We start from the raw sequence: 20,811 nt of genomic DNA on the forward strand, positions 1-20,811 counted from the left end.
ATGAAGACACCACCAGAAGCTACAGGCTTCCTTCTACTCATTAACTGCTTACTGCTCTTGAGTCAGGTATAATTATGATCTATGAAACCATCAGTTGTGTAAGAGAAGGATCCATTCCAATTAGCTATTACATTTCTACTGTGATTAATCATTTCTCTTGAGCTAATTCTGTCCCTTAATCTTTGCAGATTTTAATATTTGCCAATAGCAGTAGTACATAGAATACATCCGCTGTAGCTACCATTCCCTCTCTTGAATTGTATGCTCTTCTGGAGTTGAAGGCTCGCCTCGCAAATTCTGCTGCATGTGTTAAGGCGGTTACGCCGCTAGCGGAAGCTAAATAGCGAGAACTCAACCAACAACAGAATTTGTCAGACGAGGACGGAGCTTGACCCGCAGGCGCATGGAAACAACTAGGTGGGTGTCAAATCACCTACTCGACCTTCTAATGACAATCACTACTAAGGAAATCAAATCTAAGTTCTAAAATACGCAAGTGACTGAAATCCGTACTACGAACGAATGCTATACGAAACAGGATCTAGAATCATTGAATCGATCTCAAACTCAAGGGGAAGTCTATACACTAGGTAAGAACAACACCCTAAAGACTTGAACTGCAAAATCAACCTATAACCACTCCGTGCGGTAAACGCGTATGAAGACAGGCCGAAAAATACAGGTGACCGAAACTTGACCCCGATGGTACTAATGCGTAGCTCTACTCGTTGTGGTTCTATAGATATGCTGCACGCTCTATTCCGACACACGAGTTGGAAGAAAACTCACACCGAAGCTCGTAGGAACTTACCACACATAGAAGCCGATAGCGCGCACTCTTGGTATCTGTGCGTAGCTCTCACCGTTGCTAACACAATGGCGGTGTCGCTTCTCCAATGGCGGCCCCATAGCTCGCGTAGCAAGAAGATAAGACTCTCTCTCTCTCTCAGACACAGTCACGGCGCTCAAAAACTCTCTTTGATTAATAATTGAATCTCCCTTAGGTTACAAAACTTTGGCTTATATACCTCAGCCTTGGAGGTGAGAACATCTCTAATTATTTACATCAGCAGGTGAAATTACTTCGGGATTACAAGCTGGAAACTCAATTGAGTCCCGTTACTTAATGAATGGCTCAAATCAAAATTAATGTCGGAAAGACATTTATTACAATCAATGGTTACAAAATGATGGGTGTGAGCAAAAATGTGGGTGTGATCCTCTGCTGGCTCAACACTCCCCCCCTCCGCGTTCATGTCGTCCCTGACATGACTTTTAGGCTTGGTCAATAGAGTCTTGTCATCTTGAGCATCTGCAAATGTGATTCATAGCGTAGGTTGCCGATGGTCAAGGTTGGGCTGAATATTTTGCTTTCGTGAGTGAAAAAGCCGGTGTAGAAAGCTTCTTCGAATGTTTGCATGTGGAAGCTAGGCAAAAACATAATTCTTTGGTATAAGAGATGTAACACCTTTGGTGATGGCTGCAATGAAAGATCATACATCATATCCGTCACTGTGTTGGCCGTCGATAGTAGACTCGAGGTAGTGGCTTTATCTGGCGCGAACACTTCAATGCATGCTAAGAGAGTCCTGCAGATTTTCTTTAGCATCTGACACGAAAGGTCAGGAGAGCCAGTAAAGAGTTTGATGGTGCCCGTTAGGGTTTTCACCATGTAGGCTTTACCTATTCTCTCTCCTTCCTTTGGTCCTAGCATCCTTTGTTCTTCTTCTTCAGAGATTCCTGCAGTCGAGGCCACTTCTTGAACTGGGGCTGGATCTTCAATTTTGGTTGCCTCTCTAGTTTCTGGTAGCTCTATGGCTGCTCCCCCTGCTTCTTCTTGTGGTGGCTCTGTTTCTCTTCTTTGTTGCTCTTGGAGGTCTTGGAGCTGTTTGCGGAGGGCCTCATTTTCTGTCCTTAGTGTTTGGTTTTCTGATGTGAGCCTCTCCTCTGCAGCTAATGATCCCTCCGCCATGTGCAATCTTTGCACTTGCTCTAACCTTAGCTCTCTTTGCAAACTTTTGACCTGATCTTCCAGAGCTGGTACGAGGGCTCCCTCTTGTTCTGTTCCTGCTCTGCTAGCTCTAGGGGTTGTCCTGAGTCTCGTGATTGTCCTTTCTTGAAGTTCGACTCTTTCCCTTAGCTCAATGAGCTCATCCTTGGCTGCCTCCAGCTCATCTTCTATTCGCTCCTTTGCTTCCTGTGAACTTGTTACCTCTCTTGAAGCTTCGGCTAGTTGGAGTATCAAGCCGTCTCTCTCGTTTTCTGCGTTGTAGAGTGATGCTTTATGACTTTCAGATTCAGTCATAGCATTCTCTAACTTCTTCTGCAACTCTGCTTCCTTTTGTTTTGCTGTCTCAATTGCTACTTCCTTTGCTCTGGATCTTTCTTTAATCTTGCTGAGCAGTTCATGCACCGTGTGCATGTATTTTTCATCTTCATCTGTCAACTTGACAGCTCTTTCTGCCACCACCTCCAATGGCTTCGGCTCTTCTAGTATGTTCTGTTCGTCCATTTTTTCTTCACTCTCCATTGTACCCTTTGTATTTTCCTTCGTCCCTTTCCGATCATCTTGTTTTCGTAGGGATATCCCATAAACTGCCTCCAGGGCCTCTTCTTCACTGTATCCAATCGCTACCAGATCCTCATAATCATCTTTCTTTTGCTGAACTGGATCTATCTCCTTTTCCTTGGTCCCGGTCTCCGGCTTTTCCATAACTTCTGTTTCTATTTCTATTGTGGTCTCCTCCACAATAATTTCCATCTTCTTCGGGCTTGGTACATCAGTAAAGGAGGGCTGATTGTCCTCAGTCATCTTGGCTTTCCCTTTGTTTGCTTGCCCGTCTTTCTCTTGAAGTTCAATAGACTCATCTACTTCCTTCTTCTCCTTGTCGTCCTTTTTCAGCTCAGCTTTTAAAACCTGTACTTCCTCTTCAGTATAAGGCTCGACAGGCTGCTGCTCCAGTATGGCCTCCGACTCCTCATAAGCTCTAATATATCGATCATATTGATCAACATGTGGCCTGGCAGAGCTGGTTCCGACTTTAGTGGGGTCTGGCACCCATCTTTCTTCAAAGTCCCCCTTTAGAGCTCTTTCTTCTCTAAACTGCTCCACCAGCCTTTCCATTCTTGCGGCTTTTTGACTTTTGGTTTGCTTGGGATCAGCCTTCTTCTTCGCTTTCTTCTTGAGCGGCTCGTCCACAGCCTCTTCAGGTTCTGAAACTATTTCTAGTTTTCGGCGTGCTCTTGTGGACGCCCTCTTGGATACTTCTTGTTGTTCTTTCTCTTCATCGGCTTCTCTAAGCCACTCATTCTGGGAGGGAACCCGTGGCCCTTGATCCCTAGCTCCAATAGCTTCATAAGCTATTCTTGTTAGGATTTCTCCTCCTCCTATGTACTTTGGTTTCTGGTTGTGCATGGCGATTACTTGCTCGTGGATGTATTGAGCATAATTCACCTCTTTTGGCACGTTGCTCTTCAGTGCCCATGTGATGGTTGTCGCAATGGCATGGGGTGGTGTAGTATACTTCTGTGGTCTTTTACTGCACACATGGAAAAACTGGTTGTATAATCGGCAAAGGGTTGCCGCTCGTTGATCTGCCATATCTCCGTAGGTTGTATTTTGTTTCTTTGATCCATAGACCTCTATGGCCTCCCTTCTTTCTCTGACATAACTCCCTTTGTTGTGCAGCTTCAATGCATCTGCAATGAGCTGTGGAGTGATCTGTACTTCAACTGTTTCTCCATCCATGGCTGTCAACGTGGCTTTCCCATCCTTCTGAATGGATGTTGCCAACTCATACACTCTTCTTGTGTCTATACCTGATGGTCTCGAGGTGAAGAACCTGTGTAAGTCAGCCTTTTCCAGGTATCTGCTGATGTTCTCTGATCTGCTATAATCCACTAATTCTCGTGGGATCATAGGTACATCGACCGATTGCCCTTGAGGATCTCTGAAAGTCCCCTGGTAGATCTTTATTCCCTCTTTTTCTAGTACTGCTTCCTCCACCCAAGTCTTGGTTGGCTTGAGGGTTTCTGTTGGAATATCAAAAGGTTCTGCTTCTGCAAGAGCATCCTTGATGGTTGGTCTTTTTCTCTTAGTTGCCGATGACTTAGCGGAATCCATGGATCCTGTAACTCCAATTTCAGAAGTTAGCGTCTTTTTAGTACTGAAAGACGAAATGAAGCTTTTAACTATTCAAATGACTTGAAAATTGAAACATGAGCTATTCAGGGCCTAAGGATGCAATGTAGGTGAAAAAATATGCAAACTGGGCTCAAAAACATGCTTGAGACATCATACGCGTATGATGTTTTTTGTGTCAGAATGACTTCATATTGGTTGTGCTTGTAGCTGATAGTGTATACATAAGTATCATATGCTTGGATTTGAGTTTGGATCCCATTTGGTCAAGTTTTGGCCAGTTCACTCCAGTTCAGGCTCTTGGCAAAATTTTGAAAGGGAAATGGATTTTATGATCCAAATTGGGTAAAACTTGGTGGATTACCTTCAAATGGCATGTAGATCACTTTTGTTTGGTGGTTGAATCCCTGAGGTGCCAAAATCACATAGTGAGACATCATACGCATATGATGTCTTTTGGTGCATTTTTGGACCAATTTTCTCTATAAGCTTGGTTTTGGCTTTAGATAGGCTTATTCAGTGGATTTATCAAGTTTGGATAGAATTTGGACTAAAAATGGCTCTGGAGACATCATACGCGTATGATGTCTTTTTTGTCAATTTTTCATGGGATTGGTTCTGTGGACTCTCCATGTGCTAATGAAGGACTGTTTATACTCAAATCTTGGTTTGGACTTGAATATGTTGGATTTGGGACAAAAATAGGCTTTGTATGAAGGATTTTCTCTTAATTGGGCTAATGGGGCGATCCACTTGACCAAATGGTTCCAAACTTCATATGTAGCATGTATTAGATATATATAATGGATGTATGATGACAAATGAGCATTTTTTGCTCTGTAAGTGCAAATAGACATCATACGCGTATGATGTCTTTTGTGTCAAAATGGTGCTTTTTGGTTCCAGATAGCTTGTAGATGTGTTAATCAACAATCCTACAAAGTTTCAATGAGTTTGGAGTTATTTTGACAAAATTAGGACCAAAAATCAATTTTATGGCCTACTTTGCGTCTTTTTGGTTTTCCTTGGGTTTTCTAACTCCAATTCTCATGATACTTGGTTCATAGGATGTGATTAGCATATGGAATGAGGCTATGCACTCAAAGGTTGAAATGGATGTGAAAATCATGATGTGAGACATCATACGCATATGATGTCTTTTCTTGAAATGTTGGTCTTTTTGTGCAAAGAATGCTTTGTGCTAGTGCCCTAAGCCCTGCTAACTAGTTTTCAACTTAAAAAGTCATCAGTTTAGCTAAAAAGCCCCCTTATAGGCATTTCAGTCTCCGAAGTCGTCTTTTTGCCTTGGAGTTGAATTTCTTCAACTTTTCTTCTTGAGAGTTGCATTTCCAGCTCATTGGATATGTTGTGAAGCCATCCAGTTGATTGGACTTGACTTTGGCTCCCCGTTCTCCATCTTTCTCCATTTGGTTGCCCGAAAGCGTCTTTTTCACCATCGGTAAGTGAATCAGCTTTCTTTTGGGTTTTGCTTGCAAACATAAGTCATCCATGTATAGTTGAAACTGCTCGTGAAGTTTCATCTCATTCGGTCGTCAATTTCAGCCATTATGCCAAAATGACGCTTTGTGTGTCCGCAGCCGAATCGGTTGTTCCGACCTACTTTTGGTGATCCAAACCCGGAGATACTCCATGGTTGCATTGCCCTCGATGTTGTTAAGCTTCCTGAGAAGTTTTGTGTCGTTCCGATAACTTTTTTCTGTTTGCCTCTTGCAGGCTCTGTTGACCTAGGGTTTTTCCAGTCGTTCTTTCTCGAGCTTTGAGTGCTAGAAACTCATCTCCTATACTAGGGTAACCCACCTCTAAGTTCCTGTAAGGTTTGGTTAGGCGGTTGTGCCCCTACCTAGCGTTCTTCCCCATTCCCCGTCTGCTCTTGTTTCTTGGTTTTGGTGAGTTTTCGCGACAAAAGTTAACAATAAGCATCAAAAGCTTATGGCAACGAGTCTACCTCTCATGTCTGGTGTCCTCTGAGCTCTCGTAGCAGTCGTAGAAGGCGGTAGAAGGTCGGATGCTCCTGTGTGCTCTTTGCTCTCTCCAAGAAGGTAATAGTGGAAATGAGTTTGAAAGTGATGTGAAAAATACTTAACTTCGGACTTCTCGGATCACTTGTTACCAAATTTGACATGTGCTCCTATCTCGTCGTGAAATGCACTTTAGGATTTGAAATTTCTCAATTTGGACTCCGTTTGACCTGTTTCTGAGAAATCTGTCCACTTTGCCAAAATTCTGTCATTTCGGGCTTTCCGCAACTTTTTCAGAATTGTACCCAATTTTTATCCTGGGTTGCCCTTGTCATTAGGACCATCACCGTCTATTCTTTTCTTTTTTCCGATCTCATTTCACCTGCTTTTTTATTTTTCTTTTATTTTTATTAAGAAAATCATAAAAAATAAAGGAAAATATCAAATTGAAGCCGAAAAATTCCAAACATACACGATAAATAGCTGGTAACCCTGTGTATATGAATATACACTTCTTTGTGATTTCTGGACTTGGATTACCACTTTTTAGCTCCAAAAACACTCTTATTTAGTGATATTTACACATCTAGAGACCCAAATTCATCATTTGATCTCTTCTTGTTGCAAAACAAGGTATATAAGGGCATAAATATTATCAATATCCGCAATCAAACATAAAAAATTGCAAAATCATGTAAGACACTGCCCTTGTAATATAATTTTTGTTTTTCTTTGTTTTTTCCGCTTGTAGCTGCTTTGTAGCTCCTGTATACCTCCCCCCCTCCTAGTCTGAGTCCTCCCGGACGACTATGAAGTGTCTGTGGGTGAAGCATTGTAGTTGTTTTGGTCATAAGTTCCCAATGCAATTGTAAAGCGATGATACAATAGTCTTTCCAATAAAGCTGCTCTTTGTTTGATTGAAGGATTGGTGGTCGGGTTTTGGGTTGGTTTTGGCAATTTGGTAGTAGAATCAGTAGATGGATTCTTCGTTACCTTGTTGTCTTTTTTCACAATCCAAATCTGCTTCCGCTTTGCTTGTGCTTGCCACAAACTCTTTGCGACCCAAACCTGCTTTGTTCTGTGTGTTGATTTCCTCGCCTTGAAATACCTAGGAGTTTGCGTTGATTGTATTGAAGGGAGTTCCTGTTTACAAATCTTTGGGATCCAAATTTGCTTGCTATAGCTTTGTGCCGTCATGAACTTCTTTGGAATCCAGATCTGTTTCACTGTCCTTGATTGTTTGGAATCACTCTGTTGTCTGGTATTGAAGACTCTGTTTTCCACCTTTGTGTTCTCTGGCACAGCCTTTTTTGGTCTCCATACCAACTTTGACTCCTTTTTTTTCCAAGGTTGAGCTGTTATATTATTGCTTGTCTTCCTTATCCACTGTTGAGAATTCCTCGTCGAAGAGTAATCCGGTTGTATAGAAACTTTTGGTTGCCATTGCTTCTTCTTTTTCTCTAGTTGTTGTTTATTTTTGTCTTTGGATTCGTCCTTTGGAGTTGGCTCTTCTCCTTTGGTGAACTTAACTGATTGACTTTCACCTTCGTATTTGATAAGCACTGAATTAGAACTCTAGTCAATCATTGCATTATATTGCTTCTGCCATGGTTGTCCTAGCAATAATGGATGTTGTGTAGCTTGGTCTTCAACCACGTAAAACATATGAGGATACACATATTGGTTAATCTGTATATGTAAAACTGTGCATCCGACAGTTTTGATTGAATTCTCAGAGTAACTCTTTAACTCTTGCTTGGCAGTTTGTAGTTTCGTGTCATTTGTCAATTGTCTATACAAACTGAGTGAAAGTAGGTTAGCTTGAGCTCCTGAATCCAATAGTGCTCTGGCTTTGATTTGGTTGGTCCCTACTTTGCATTCAATGATGGGTTCTTCTTTGTCTTCATCCATTTCTGTTATACTGACTGCGTTTATTCGTATTGCTCCTTCATTGCGCTGTTTCTGACGCAATAGTATTCTTTTCTCCATTTTTTCCTTCGCCTCAGCTTGCGCCTGCTCTACAATCTTTTTTTTTTTTGGACACGCAGCTTTTCTTGATGTATTTTGAGAAGCATGTCTTGTGTTAGCGGCAACAGATACTTTTTCACTCTGCATCCACTAATCCAATTGGGCATTTCTTCTCCGTCTAATGTAGCAAGCTTGACGGCTCCACTTGGTGATAGATCTTTAATCACCAGAGGTCCCATCCCTCGCTTTTTAAGCTTCTTAGTATGCTGTTTCAGAGTGTAAACTAGGACATAGTCCCCAACTTTAAACTCTTTAGTCCGCACATGCTTATCAAAAAATTCCTTTTGTCGCCTTTTTTGAGCGTAGATGGAAGCTACTGCTTTTAGGCGAAGCTCATCTAGCTTTTCCAGGTCATCTATTCTATCAGAGAGCTCGTGCCCTGTCCACTCTAGATCCTTAGCCACCCTTAAGGTTGAAATCAAGAATTCTATTGGTAAGATAGCATTTAGCCCAAAAACCATGTTATATGGGGTCGTTCCTATTGATGTTTTATATGCTACCCTATATGCCCATAATGTTGAATGCAACTTCTGGTCCCAGTCAGTTCTCGACTCAGATACAATCTTCGTAAGGACCGTGCATATGGTTTTGTTTGTTGCTTCAGCTTGTCCGTTTGCTTGTGGATGATACGGGGCTGATTTCCTATGGATTACCATGAATTCATCTAGAAGGATCTCTATCACTTCATTTATGAAATGTGTGCCTCGATCACTCACAATTTCTATTGGCAATCCATATCGTACAAAGACGTATTCATATAGAAATTGTGCCGTGGTCCTGGCATCTGCTTTTTGAGTTGCCTTTGCTTCGACCCACTTTGTTAGATAGTCTGTAGCCACAATGATGTATTGTGCATGAGTCTTATATGCAGGAGGTGAAATGGGTCCGACATAATCAATCCCCCATTTTGCAAAAGCTCTTGCCCCCATCATTGGTCTAAGCGGCATATCATCTCTTTTAAGTGGTACTTTGGTCCGCTGACAGTCATCACACCGTTTAACGTATTCCTCAGCGTCCATATGTAATGTTGGCCACCATATTCCTGCGGCTAAGACAAGTTTTGTTGTCTTATCACCTGAGAAATGGCCTCCACCTACTCCTCCATGAGCTTGCTCCAGGATTATCACATACTCAGACTCTGATGCGCAAATCCTAAGCTGGTTGTCTTTACCTCTCTTATAGAGTTGATCTCTTATTAAAGCGTAATCTCTAGCTTCTGTCTCTACAGATTTCTGACGAGCTTTTGACGTTCCTTCTGGGAAAGTTCTATTTGTGAGATATTCAACAATATACTGACTCCATTTTGGAGCGATCATTATCTGATATAATGTCGAATACTCGGCTGGCGGTTTTGATGAACATACAATACATACAGTGACATATTCATGTACGCTTTCTTTCATTCCTGGCCAATAGACTCCCAATTGTAACAAATTCCTATATGTGTTCCTTCTTGAACAATGAAATGCACATTCCTGAACATGTGCTTCGCGCAGATATATATTATATTCCTCAGGGTTGATGCATAGTCGTAAAACATGATCATTTTCCAATTGATACAACCTTCCTGCAATCAATTGAAGATTCTTGGATTGCTGAATAGCAATATGTTTCAGTTTGTATTCTCTTCTATCAAACTCTCCTCCATAGGTTAATAGGTTAACGACATTTTGAGACCACTTAGGTATCATTTCTATGTTGAACAAGTACGCGTCTGGCATGTCGTCATCTACTCCTACAGGGTCTTCTCCATTCGTCAATCGCGAAAGATGATCAGCTCTAAGATGTGTTTTTCCTTTCTTTACTACTACCGTGAAGTCGAATTCCAGTAAGATAATGAACCATCTCACTATTCTCCCGGTATTGCATGGTTTATTCACTAGGTAGAGCAAGGCTTGGTGATCCGTAAAAAACACAAACTTGTTGGCTAGAAGATAATGCCGAAATTTCTTCACAGCATAGATCATTCCTAATCCTTCTCGCTCTGTTGTGGTGTAATTCTTCTCTGCATGGTTGAGCTGTCGACTGGCGTAACAGATAGGAAAATCCATGTTTCCTTCTTCTGGCTGAGCCAGAATGCATCCTATTGCATATGCCGAAGCATCTATGTGCACATGGAATATCTTCTCCCAATCTGGTGATTTCAAGACTGGAGCAGTAATGAGTGCCTCTTTCAATTTCTTGAACGATTCCTCACACTCCTCTGTCCATTCAAAGTTCACTATTAGCCTGTAAAGTGGTTGGCCTATTATAGCGTACATGTAAATGAATCGTCTATAATATCCACAATGTCCCATAAAGCTCTGTACTTGTTTCGCATTGGTTGGTCTAGGCATATCCACTATAACTTTTATCTTCTCTAAATCCGTGGATATTCCGTTTTGTGAGACAATATGTCCCAGAATTCTGCCCTGTCGGACCATAAACACACATTTCTCAGGATTGAGACAAATGCGATATGTCCTACATTTCTCAAATACTTTTCTTAGGTGTTCTAGATGCTCATCTCTCAGTAGAGAATGTACACATAAGTCATCCATGTATATTTCTAGAAACAGCCTTAAGTATTCTTTGAAAGCATGCGTCATCAGCCTCTGGAAGGTTGCGGGAGCATTGGTTAGACCAAAAGGCATAACCCGATAAGCATAAATTCCCCACTCCGTTGCAAAAGCTGTTTTATGTTGATCTTCCAGTGCTATGGCTAGCTGGTTATATCCTGAAAAACCATCAAGAAAGGAGTATGCTGTTTTCCCTGATACACGCTCTAGAACATGATCAGTTATCGGCAGGGGATAATTGTCCCTGATTGTTGCAGCATTCACTTTCTTTAAGTTGACACACACTCGGAGTTTTCCGTTCTTCTTAGGTACTACCACAATCGGAGATACCCAATCAGTGTGTTCAATCTCGTATATGAATTCAGCTTCCATTAGCTTATCTATCTCTCCTTGATTCGCTTAGCAAAAGTATCATTATATGTGTATGGTCTCTGTCTGCTAGGCTTTGCGTCTTGTTTCAGTGGGATTGAGTGTTGGCATATCGATGGGTCAACTCCCTTTAAGTCCTTATAAGACCATGCAAACACATCCCTGTACTCTCTGAGAAGACTCAAAAGTCTCTCTTCCTCGCTTGGAGACAAATCTGTGGCTATGTACACCGGTCTAGGCGTCTCACCTGGAGCTGCTAAATCAACTTTTTTTGCATCCTCCGGTCCGTCATAAGATTCGTTCTCCTTCCTCTCTCGAATAGGTGGGTTAATATCACCTTCCTATCCTCTATTGTGAATTTCCTATAGTGAGAGGGAACATCCATGTTTTCCTTGATTTTGACGTTTTCGTCCTCTCCACTCTCAATTTCTGTCGTCCAAACTTCCTTCAGAGTTTTCTTGAGCTCTCTGTACTTGTTTCTACGTTCTAACTTGGACTCCGTGTATTCTCTGTTGCGCTTGTTCTTTTCTGATTTTTCTGTTTCAGTTTTCGTTCCATTCTTTTGAACTTGATTTCTTGAGCCTCTTTTGTCTTTTCGTAAGCTCTTTTGATCACTGCCTCTCATTCTTCCAGAAATCTTATCCTTAACACAATCTTCAGCCTTTACTAGCATTAGGAATTGATTTTTTCCTCTTATTCTAGGCATCGGATTGGTTCTAACCCCTTTTGTTTTTTTCTTTGCTCTATAGTGTTTCTGGCGTTGTTTAGTTTGGTTCGGAAAATCATAAAATCGGACATCCGTTATAGTTTCTTCGTTTCCGCTTGAATTGTCCGTTGACTCGTTGTCTGCTTCATTTCCCCACTCTGGATGATTGGGAATGTCGTGAAACACCTCTTCTTCATCTTCCTTTTCCAGTGTATCGTTCTTTTCAGTTTCTTTTTCGAGTACAGTTCTCAACATGAAATACGGAACCACGTCGTACCCGTCCTTGTCGCAAAATTTCGTTGTGGGACCATCCGGAATTGCACAAACATCTAGGGTTGCTAGAATGTGTGTCCATTCTAATGGTTCAAACGTGTCCTCTGGAAAGGGTTCTCTTACATAAGTTTCGTCTTCGATAGCCCTTTCTAAAACACATTCTTCTCGTTTCAGACTTCCACATTTCGAAGCTCCACACATCCATAACTCCTTGGGTTTACCTAACCAAGCTGGAAATTCGGATCCCGCCAAAGTAGCTGAATCAAACTCCTCTACCGGTGTTCGGTTCACATCTTTGTAGCTATGGTCTTTCAGGTTCACACGTGTAGTGGTTTCCATATTTCTCAAGTATATGTGATCGTAGCCCCAATCTTGGACCATTTTCAACTGTCTCATGAATGGTCTTCCCAATATGATATCATAGTTATTCTCCTTGCAAAATCGACAATAGCAAAAGTATGTTCGTATTCAATGCCGCAAGAAGTCACTACAACTTTCTCTAATAACCCCATAGGTTTCTCCATGTGTCCATCTGCTAATTGGAGTTTCAACCTAGTCTTCCTTATTGCTGGTTTCCCCCATTTTTTCCAGATTTCTTTTGTAGCAATGGCTACCCCAGCTCCGCTGTCTAGTATTGCCATCGTCTTCACTCCTTGGAATTCAACTGGTAAGGTTGTATTCCCCTCTTCACCTTCGCAATACTCTCCGACCTTGTTTAAGGGTACAGGCTTAGCGTTCTTTTGTGGTTTGCTCAGCTCCTCTATGCTCTCTTGCAATCTCGATGTTGGATCTTTTATCCCGAATTTCTCCAAGCATTTTCCTACAGTGGTCCACATATGTGGTCTTAGCCTCAAAAGCTCAGCTAGAGTGATAGTGCATGTCACTGGTGTTGACAAGATCTCTATCAATCCTTGCGAGTCCATGACTTTTTCTGATGAGATTTTTCGTGAGGGAAGTTGCTCTAATCTCGGATTTTGCTTCATACTCTCCTAAGTATGAAGGTAAGGTTTTCAGTGAATGAGGTTTGCTCTCCATTGTTCTAACAGAGCCCCCATCTCCCCAGTAAGATTGCAGATCCAAGTCCACTTGAGATCCTGCCTCAAATTCCACTATGGGAGGATTCCTGATGTCCTTTTCCCAATTTGTCTGATTAGCTTGGCAACTTAGCTCGTTTGCAAAGTTTGCCTCTCTCACTTGTTTCCAAAATTCATTGTAATCCTCATCTCTTCCGTAAGACCTCTGTATGACTGGATGAAAACTCTCTATCTCCTGATCGGTTGTGTTCAATACTATGCGGTCATCCTTGTGTGTATTTTCAGGCTTTTGTGCACTGGGAGTCTTTTCAGCTACCCGTGAAACGATAGTCTCTTGCTGAATTGGGTTTTCCTTTCCACAATTCATTGTTTCTTTTGGTGGTTCTAATAAGGCTTGTGCAGTCTCGATCATTCTCTGGCACATTTCAAGTCTCTGCTTTTCCAATTCCGCGTTTGGGTATGTCATCCACCTCTGTTCTTGTGTTTGGTTGTTCTTTAACCTAGCTTCGTAAGCTCTCATCAGTGCGTCCAATGGTTCGTGTACTTTGTCGACTAGCACTGATCCCCCTGAGCTTAAGCTCGTTGTTTCTTTGATACTCTTTTGTTTCGTTCTTTCCGGGCTCATCTCTCGTTTCCCGTTTTGACTCTCAAGTTTTTCTAATCTAGCTTTAGTTTGCTTTAGTTCCTCAGCTAGAATAGCGTCTTCACGTTCTTTTCTCAACTTCATGCGTGCTTTTCTAGCTTTCCATGTGTTTCTTTGACTCCGCGGTCCTTGACTAACCACTTCAGTCGCTAACTTTCCATTCTCAGGTTCTCTAGTGGTTTTCTTAGCTTGAGCTCTAGTAACAACTTGCGTTGGTATCAGAGTTTCATTTTCAGACCCACTGCTGGTAGGAATAGTTTCTAGCATATTCAATGTCGTCTTTGCACTTTGTTTGGATTCTTTGAACAATCCTCAATGAAGTGAGTAACCCCACACTCAGTGCAATAAGCGTTAATTCTAATGATTTCCGTATGTGGGCAAACATTCATCAGATGGTCACCTCCACACTTGTAACAGGGTCCTAGTGCTGGTCTTGGTCCCATTTGATTCGTCCTTTGTGGATAGGATGGTCTTTGTCCTGTTAACCCTCCATGAGCTATGAACATCAATGTTCTTGCGTCCAAATTGTATCTCTCTTCATCAGAAGCACTTGTAACTGTTGGTGTTCCAACATTCCCCATCATGCCCCATGGTTCTGGTTGTTTTGGTTCTTCTGGTGGGTAATACACTGTTGGAGACATGTGTGCACCAGATTCTTCATAATAGGCTTGAACAGGCACTAAGGCTTGTTCTTCCTGATTCTCTAAGGTTGGTGCATATCTAATGCCCACTGGTCTTGCTCCTGGTAAAGGTGGTTGTTGTCCCAATACCGGTTGCGGTCTTTCTATCCCCATAGGTCCTGGTACATTTCCCGTTGGGTATCGAGGTACTGGATGTATCTGAGGTGGTGCTAATTGAGCAGGAGGTGCATACTGGCGCTCCCTTACATACCCTTTGTTGTAATAACACTCCTCTGTTGGATGATTTGTCCATTTTTGTTCAATAGCACACCATTTCAGTGGTTTTGGCAATGGTTTTTGGTATGGTGCCATCCTTTTTAGAGCATCTTCTATCATTTGCTCTACATTTGGCATGGTTGTTGTTTGAACATTCTTTTTAGTGGTAGTCTCGCTCGCTACGGAGGAGGAGCTACTGGATGCAAAATCTGTATCCGCTGACACCTCTCCATAAACCGTACAGTTATCCACTAAGTACAATGCCTCTCTCGTTACTTGCTCGAAACTTGTACAAGCTTTCAAGTGCAAGTCCTTCTTGAGAGTGTCGTTCCTCAGTCCCTCAATAAAGAGAACAGATAGTCTGTCATCTTGTGGTCGTTCACGTACTGGACATCTCTCAATGTATTGTTTGAAGCGAAGTGAAGCTTCCTTCACTTTTTCGTGTTCTCTCTGTTTAAAAGCATATATTTGTGAGACCGTATTGTGCTTAATCCCTCGTTTTGAGAATTCCTCAGCAAACTCTCTTAGCAAATGGTCAATGTCATGGAATCCCCCTATGTTCATTGGTTGAAACCATGTCAATGCAGTACCTTCTAGAGTAAGACCAAATCCCTCGTATTGTGTATGGAAATCTGTTATCTGCTCAGCTCTTAAGACTTGCTTAAAGAGTGACACATGTGCATACGGATCTCCTGAACCACCATACTTCTTTGGCATACACTTGGCTACTTGAGATGGTCTCATACGTCTATGATCTGCTACCAATCTCATTGCTCCTGTGTCTCGGCTAAAGCTTTCTCTAGCATCATGGACTTCATGGGTTACCCTTGTCGGTTCCCCTGCCCTGAATCTACTACTGGGAGGTAAATGTGATGGTTCCGCTTCAAACCTTGGACCTGGAGTGGTATAGGTGGGGATTGGAACTGCACTACCTCGATTCGTCTCCATTGACTCTCTGGAATGTAATGATCCCATTGGTCCGAGCTTCGAGTCCCAAGGTTGACTGAAAGAGTCAGCAACCTGAGTTCTTTGTCCTCCTGTTGTCATTGAGTTTTGCACTCCAGTTGTTGGTGCTGGTCTATGTGAGCTAGAAGTAACATAATACTGATGTAGTGGTCCCCCAAAGTATGTATATCCTTCTAATTCTTTCTTGCCCATTGTTGAGTATTGCCTGCCATACTTATCGTAAGCGGCAATTTTCACTTCCGATCCCTCTGTGTAGGTAAAGACATAAAGTCTTTTTTTGTCTGTCAACTCTCCGGTGTAGGGTTCTTCACATCTATAATAGAGATCTTGCTCCCCATTATTATATTTGTATAGCCCCACATAGATGTTATCAGTGTTGATCCTTGTAGTTTCATTCTCTCTTCTTAACCTCGCATCAGGGAAGTTCATTATTGGTGCTTTCTCCTCAAGTTCTTCATCTACTTTGGCTTTGGTGCCCATCAATCCCCACTTGTCCACAATGTTAGGGTTTAGGACTACCAAGTACATGGTACCCTCGTCATCTAGATATCTATCTCCGCTATAGCTCACAGGCACTAAGTCCTTGAACTCACTAGGTCTCTCTTCTATCTTTACACAATAGCGGTCCATTCCATCTTTGTAGATCTTGGCACCTTGCTCATTGTCGTACTGGTATTTTATGAACAATAGCTTCATTGTGGCGGAAGGGTTTGATGATCCTGCTGCCATATTTTCTCTGTTGTTCCTGTTCCAGTGTTCGGTGAAAATCTCGTAAGATCCTCTCCGAAGAAGTATCAGAAACACTTCCTTCAAAGATCGGCTCTAATGGTTGCACCCAACTTTGGTTTACACTTCCCTCGTTGATATGACACTTGCTGGTTCCCCTTGTTTTGGTTGATTATTCCGGAGATTCCTGCCCGATCTCAAATTCATCAATTCCCCTAAAGGACTTTAACTTTTCCGTCTCGGCAATTTGTTTTCCCCAAGTTTTTGTGGTCAGAATTGATCCAAACTGATTGATACTTGGTCAATTGTTTAATCTTGTCAGTTGGACAACTTCTGTTTCATCAAGTGAGAATTTTGTTGCAGTTATGCTGAAAAAGACATTATACGCGTATGATGTCTTTTTTCACAGATTTTGACTATTTTGGTTATGCTCACTCTCAGTGGCCCCTTTATGCTCTGTTCACTCACAAAATTCAGTTTGAACTCTGTTTGAGCAAGTTATGGCTAATTTAGGCTTTTCTTGGCAATTTTCCGCTTTTGACTTGTTTTTTGGGTCAATTGTGATCCAAATGGGATGAAACTTGAAATATAACCTCTAGACAGCTATTACAATGGATCTGTGTTAGCAAAGTATCAAAATATGTCCAAAATTAGGTCAAAGACATCATACGCGTATGATGTCTTTTTCATCAATTTGGGTCCAAACTTGATATTTATGCTTCCTACAGTGTTTGTAACAATCTTGTCAGGTCAGATATCAAAAATAAGCAGTGGATGTGCCAAAAGACATTATACGCGTATGATGTCTTTTGTCCCAGATTTTGACTATTTTTGGTTTTAAGCCTTCTCCAATGTTTATAATTGAGTTTCAAGTGTTTTTGTCAGGTTTGAATGTAAAAACAAGATCTGAATCCAAAATTTCCTATTCTTTGCGTTTCTTGGACTCCGACTTGTCTTTTTGGGTTTCTTTGAGTGTTAATGCTCTTGTTTTAAGTTGATCTTAGGGTAAAACCCCCCTTCTAAACACTCTGGCAATGTCAAATTTTCAATTTTAGTCTCTGTTTAGGTCCTAAGACATCATACGCGTATGATGTCTAAAGTTGCAGATTTCCAGTTTTTCAGCACAGAACTCTTCCAATAGCTCTTTTAAGTGCTCAGCAACAATCAGATTACACAGAAAATTTTTCTGAACTTTGTTTATTGCATATTTCACTACCAAAGCGACTTTTTCAGTGATCTAACATGCAATCAAACACATCAAGCAAATAGAACACCAATTGATAGCTCTAGATCAGGATCAAATCAGGCCCTACCTAAGCTACTTCTAATCATAAAATGGATTTTTTGCAATTGAAAATATAAAGAGATTTACTACCACACAAGGAGTAGCAAATGCTTTTTATGTCAACAACCACTTAAACACCATCAAAAACAATCTAATCTAAGCTAAACTAAAAATACTGTCAACACGGAAGACCCAGGAATACCCCACTTCCTAGTATCTCTCGAGACCTTCGGAGTCCACCACTCCTAGATCTTTTCTAACTAAAGTATACAAAGTAGTTTATACGACTCACCTCGTAGGATTAGTCTAAGGTCACCTACTTAGGGCTCTCGTCCCCGGCAGCGGCGCCAAATGTTAAGGCGGTTACGCCGCTAGCGGAAGCTAAATAGCGAGAACTCAACCAACAACAGAATTTGTCAGACGAGGACGGAGCTTGACCCGCAGGCGCATGGAAACAACTAGGTGGGTGTCAAATCACCTACTCGACCTTCTAATGACAATCACTACTAAGGAAATCAAATCTAAGTTCTAAAATACGCAAGTGACTGAAATCCGTACTACGAACGAATGCTATACGAAACAGGATCTAGAATCATTGAATCGATCTCAAACTCAAGGGGAAGTCTATACACTAGGTAAGAACAACACCCTAAAGACTTGAACTGCAAAATCAACCTATAACCACTCCGTGCGGTAAACGCGTATGAAGACAGGCCGAAAAATACAGGTGACCGAAACTTGACCCCGATGGTACTAATGTGTAGCTCTACTCGTTGTGGTTCTATAGATATGCTGCACGCTCTATTCCGACACACGAGTTGGAAGAAAACTCACACCGAAGCTCGTAGGAACTTACCACACATAGAAGCCGATAGCGCGCACTCTTGGTATCTGTGCGTAGCTCTCACCGTTGCTAACACAATGGCGGTGTCGCTTCTCCAATGGCGGCCCCGTAGCTCGCGTAGCAAGAAGATAAGACTCTCTCTCTCTCTCTCTCTCTCAGACACAGTCACGGCGCTCAAAAACTCACTTTGATTAATAATTGAATCCCCCTTAGGTTACAAAACTTTGGCTTATATACCTCAGCCTTGGAGGTGAGAACATCTCTAACTAATTACATCAGCAGGTGAAATTACTTCGGGATTACAAGCTGGAAACTCAATTGAGTCCCGTTACTTAATGAATGGCTCAAATCAAAATAATGTCGGAAAGACATTTATTACAATCAATGGTTACAAAATGATGAGTGTGAGCAAAAATGTGGGTGTGATCCTCTGCTGGCTCAACACCTGACAGGCGCTTGATCTACGAGCTGGAATAGAGTAATTTGGCAGAGCATTTGCAATAACGTCTCATCATGGAGAGGGAGTGACCTGCAAGTTATGTCTCTGGGCAATGTCCACATCACCGCATTAATCGGACCAACTAACCGAGTTTGGCCAGGCTCTCTAACCACTACATCTTGGAAACCTCACGTTCTTGTCCACCCTTCGATCTCTCCTCTAACCTTTTCATGGTAGGGGCTCCCCTAGAGCTCTTCTCTCTGCTCCATGCTGCAGCTTCTGTATACACCACAACAACAGCCCAAGGTCCCATCCCGCAAGGTTTGTGCAATTGCAACGAGCCTTGTTGATCCCTGCAAATTTCACTCAAACCAACTCTCAGGCCGCATTCCCGATGAGATCGGGCTTTTGGGAAAGCTACAAAGGCTATTGCTCAGACAAAACAAGCTGGTAGGAGCTATCCCATCTAGCTTGGGCATGTGCAAGAATCTCTTACTCCTAGACTTGCATATGAACCAGCTTAAAGGTGGAATGTCTGAAGAGCTAGGAGCTTTAACTAGTCTTACAAGTCTGTATCTGCATCACAACAACTTCATGGGTGTCATCCCTCGCAACTTGAGCAATTGTACAAGCCTTATAATTATCGAACTTGGCTCGAATGAGCTCTTAGGTTCCATCCCTACAGAGCTTGGCGAGATGGCTCAACTTCAGCGTTTGAGACTTTGGAAGAACAATCTCAATGGAATCATCCCAAAATCCCTTGGCAGTTGCAAAGAGCTTGTCACACTCGAACTCTCCTACAATCAGCTGTCACGTAATATTCCTTGGGACACCCTCTCCAATTGTAGTCTTTTATGTAAGCTTGATTTGTCATGCAATCAGTTTGTTGGGCGTCTTTCTAGCAAATTGGGAAGGCTTCTATACTTACAACATTTACATCTGGAATACAATTTGCTACAAGGCGCAATTCTTGATTTGGTATTGGGTTTAAGCAACTTGCAGACAATGGATTTATCCTTCAATCATCTCAATGGCACCCTACCAAAGAACCTTCCCAATGTGTTCGAAAATGTAGTGTCTCTGAAGGTTTCTCACAACTTGCTTTCTGGAAATTTTCCGCCTTGGTTTGGACAGCTAATGATGGTGGAGGAGATTGATTTGTCCCACAACAGGTTCGTGGGTACCATACCAGAGAATCTTGGTGACTCTATGAGCCTTAAATATCTCAATCTCTTTGGTAACTACCTAACTGGAGAGATTCCTTTACATCTTAGCAACATACCAAAACTAATATCATTGGATCTTTCTAGCAATGAGCTCACAGGTTTGTTGCCATCAACTTTACAACACCTACAATTTCTCAATGTTTCGTTCAACGATTTCGAGGGTTCCATTCCTGTCTTTGGTGTTTTTGAGCACCTTGATGCACGCTGGCTTCATGAAAATTCTGGTTCAACTATACATAAGCTTTGGACCCTTCCCCCCCGCCCCCCATGGAAAAGCTCATCTAGGGTTGAAGATAACGATCTTGATTGCCTTGGCCACATTAGTTGTTGTCATATGGGTTGCTCTATTGGAAATTCTCTACTATACATATTGGCGAAGCAGCGCTAAGTACGACATCTCTTTTCAACAGCCTCTGAATTTTTGTGCCCAATATCAGCATCTTGCGTAGAGGCACATGCCTGCAAGATGCACGTGTAGGTACAAGCCTACAAGATGCGAGCGTAGGTGATTGTGTCTGGGGAGAGGCTTCGCTTCGCATTTGCTGAAAACAGCGCAACGCTTCCTGGCCAAGTAGCACTCTCTCTCTCTCTCTCTCTCTCTCTCTCTCTCTCTCTCTCTCTCTCTCTCTCTCTCTCCCGGCTAAGTATAGCTTTGAATTAATTTGCGCACCAAAATTAACTTCCTCAAATCAACGACT

The 20,811-nt window shown here is 42.1% G+C and overlaps 1 pseudogene; it reads left to right on the forward strand.

Annotated features, from left to right (window-relative positions):
* On the forward strand, nucleotides 1–20,562 carry LOC147459070 (uncharacterized; annotated as a pseudogene).
* Nucleotides 20,563–20,811: the final 249 nt, after the last annotated feature.

Source organism: Adiantum capillus-veneris, chromosome 4 (assembly GCF_014529385.1).
Source record: "Adiantum capillus-veneris isolate H3 chromosome 4, ASM1452938v2, whole genome shotgun sequence".
NCBI lineage: Eukaryota > Viridiplantae > Streptophyta > Polypodiopsida > Polypodiales > Pteridaceae > Adiantum > Adiantum capillus-veneris.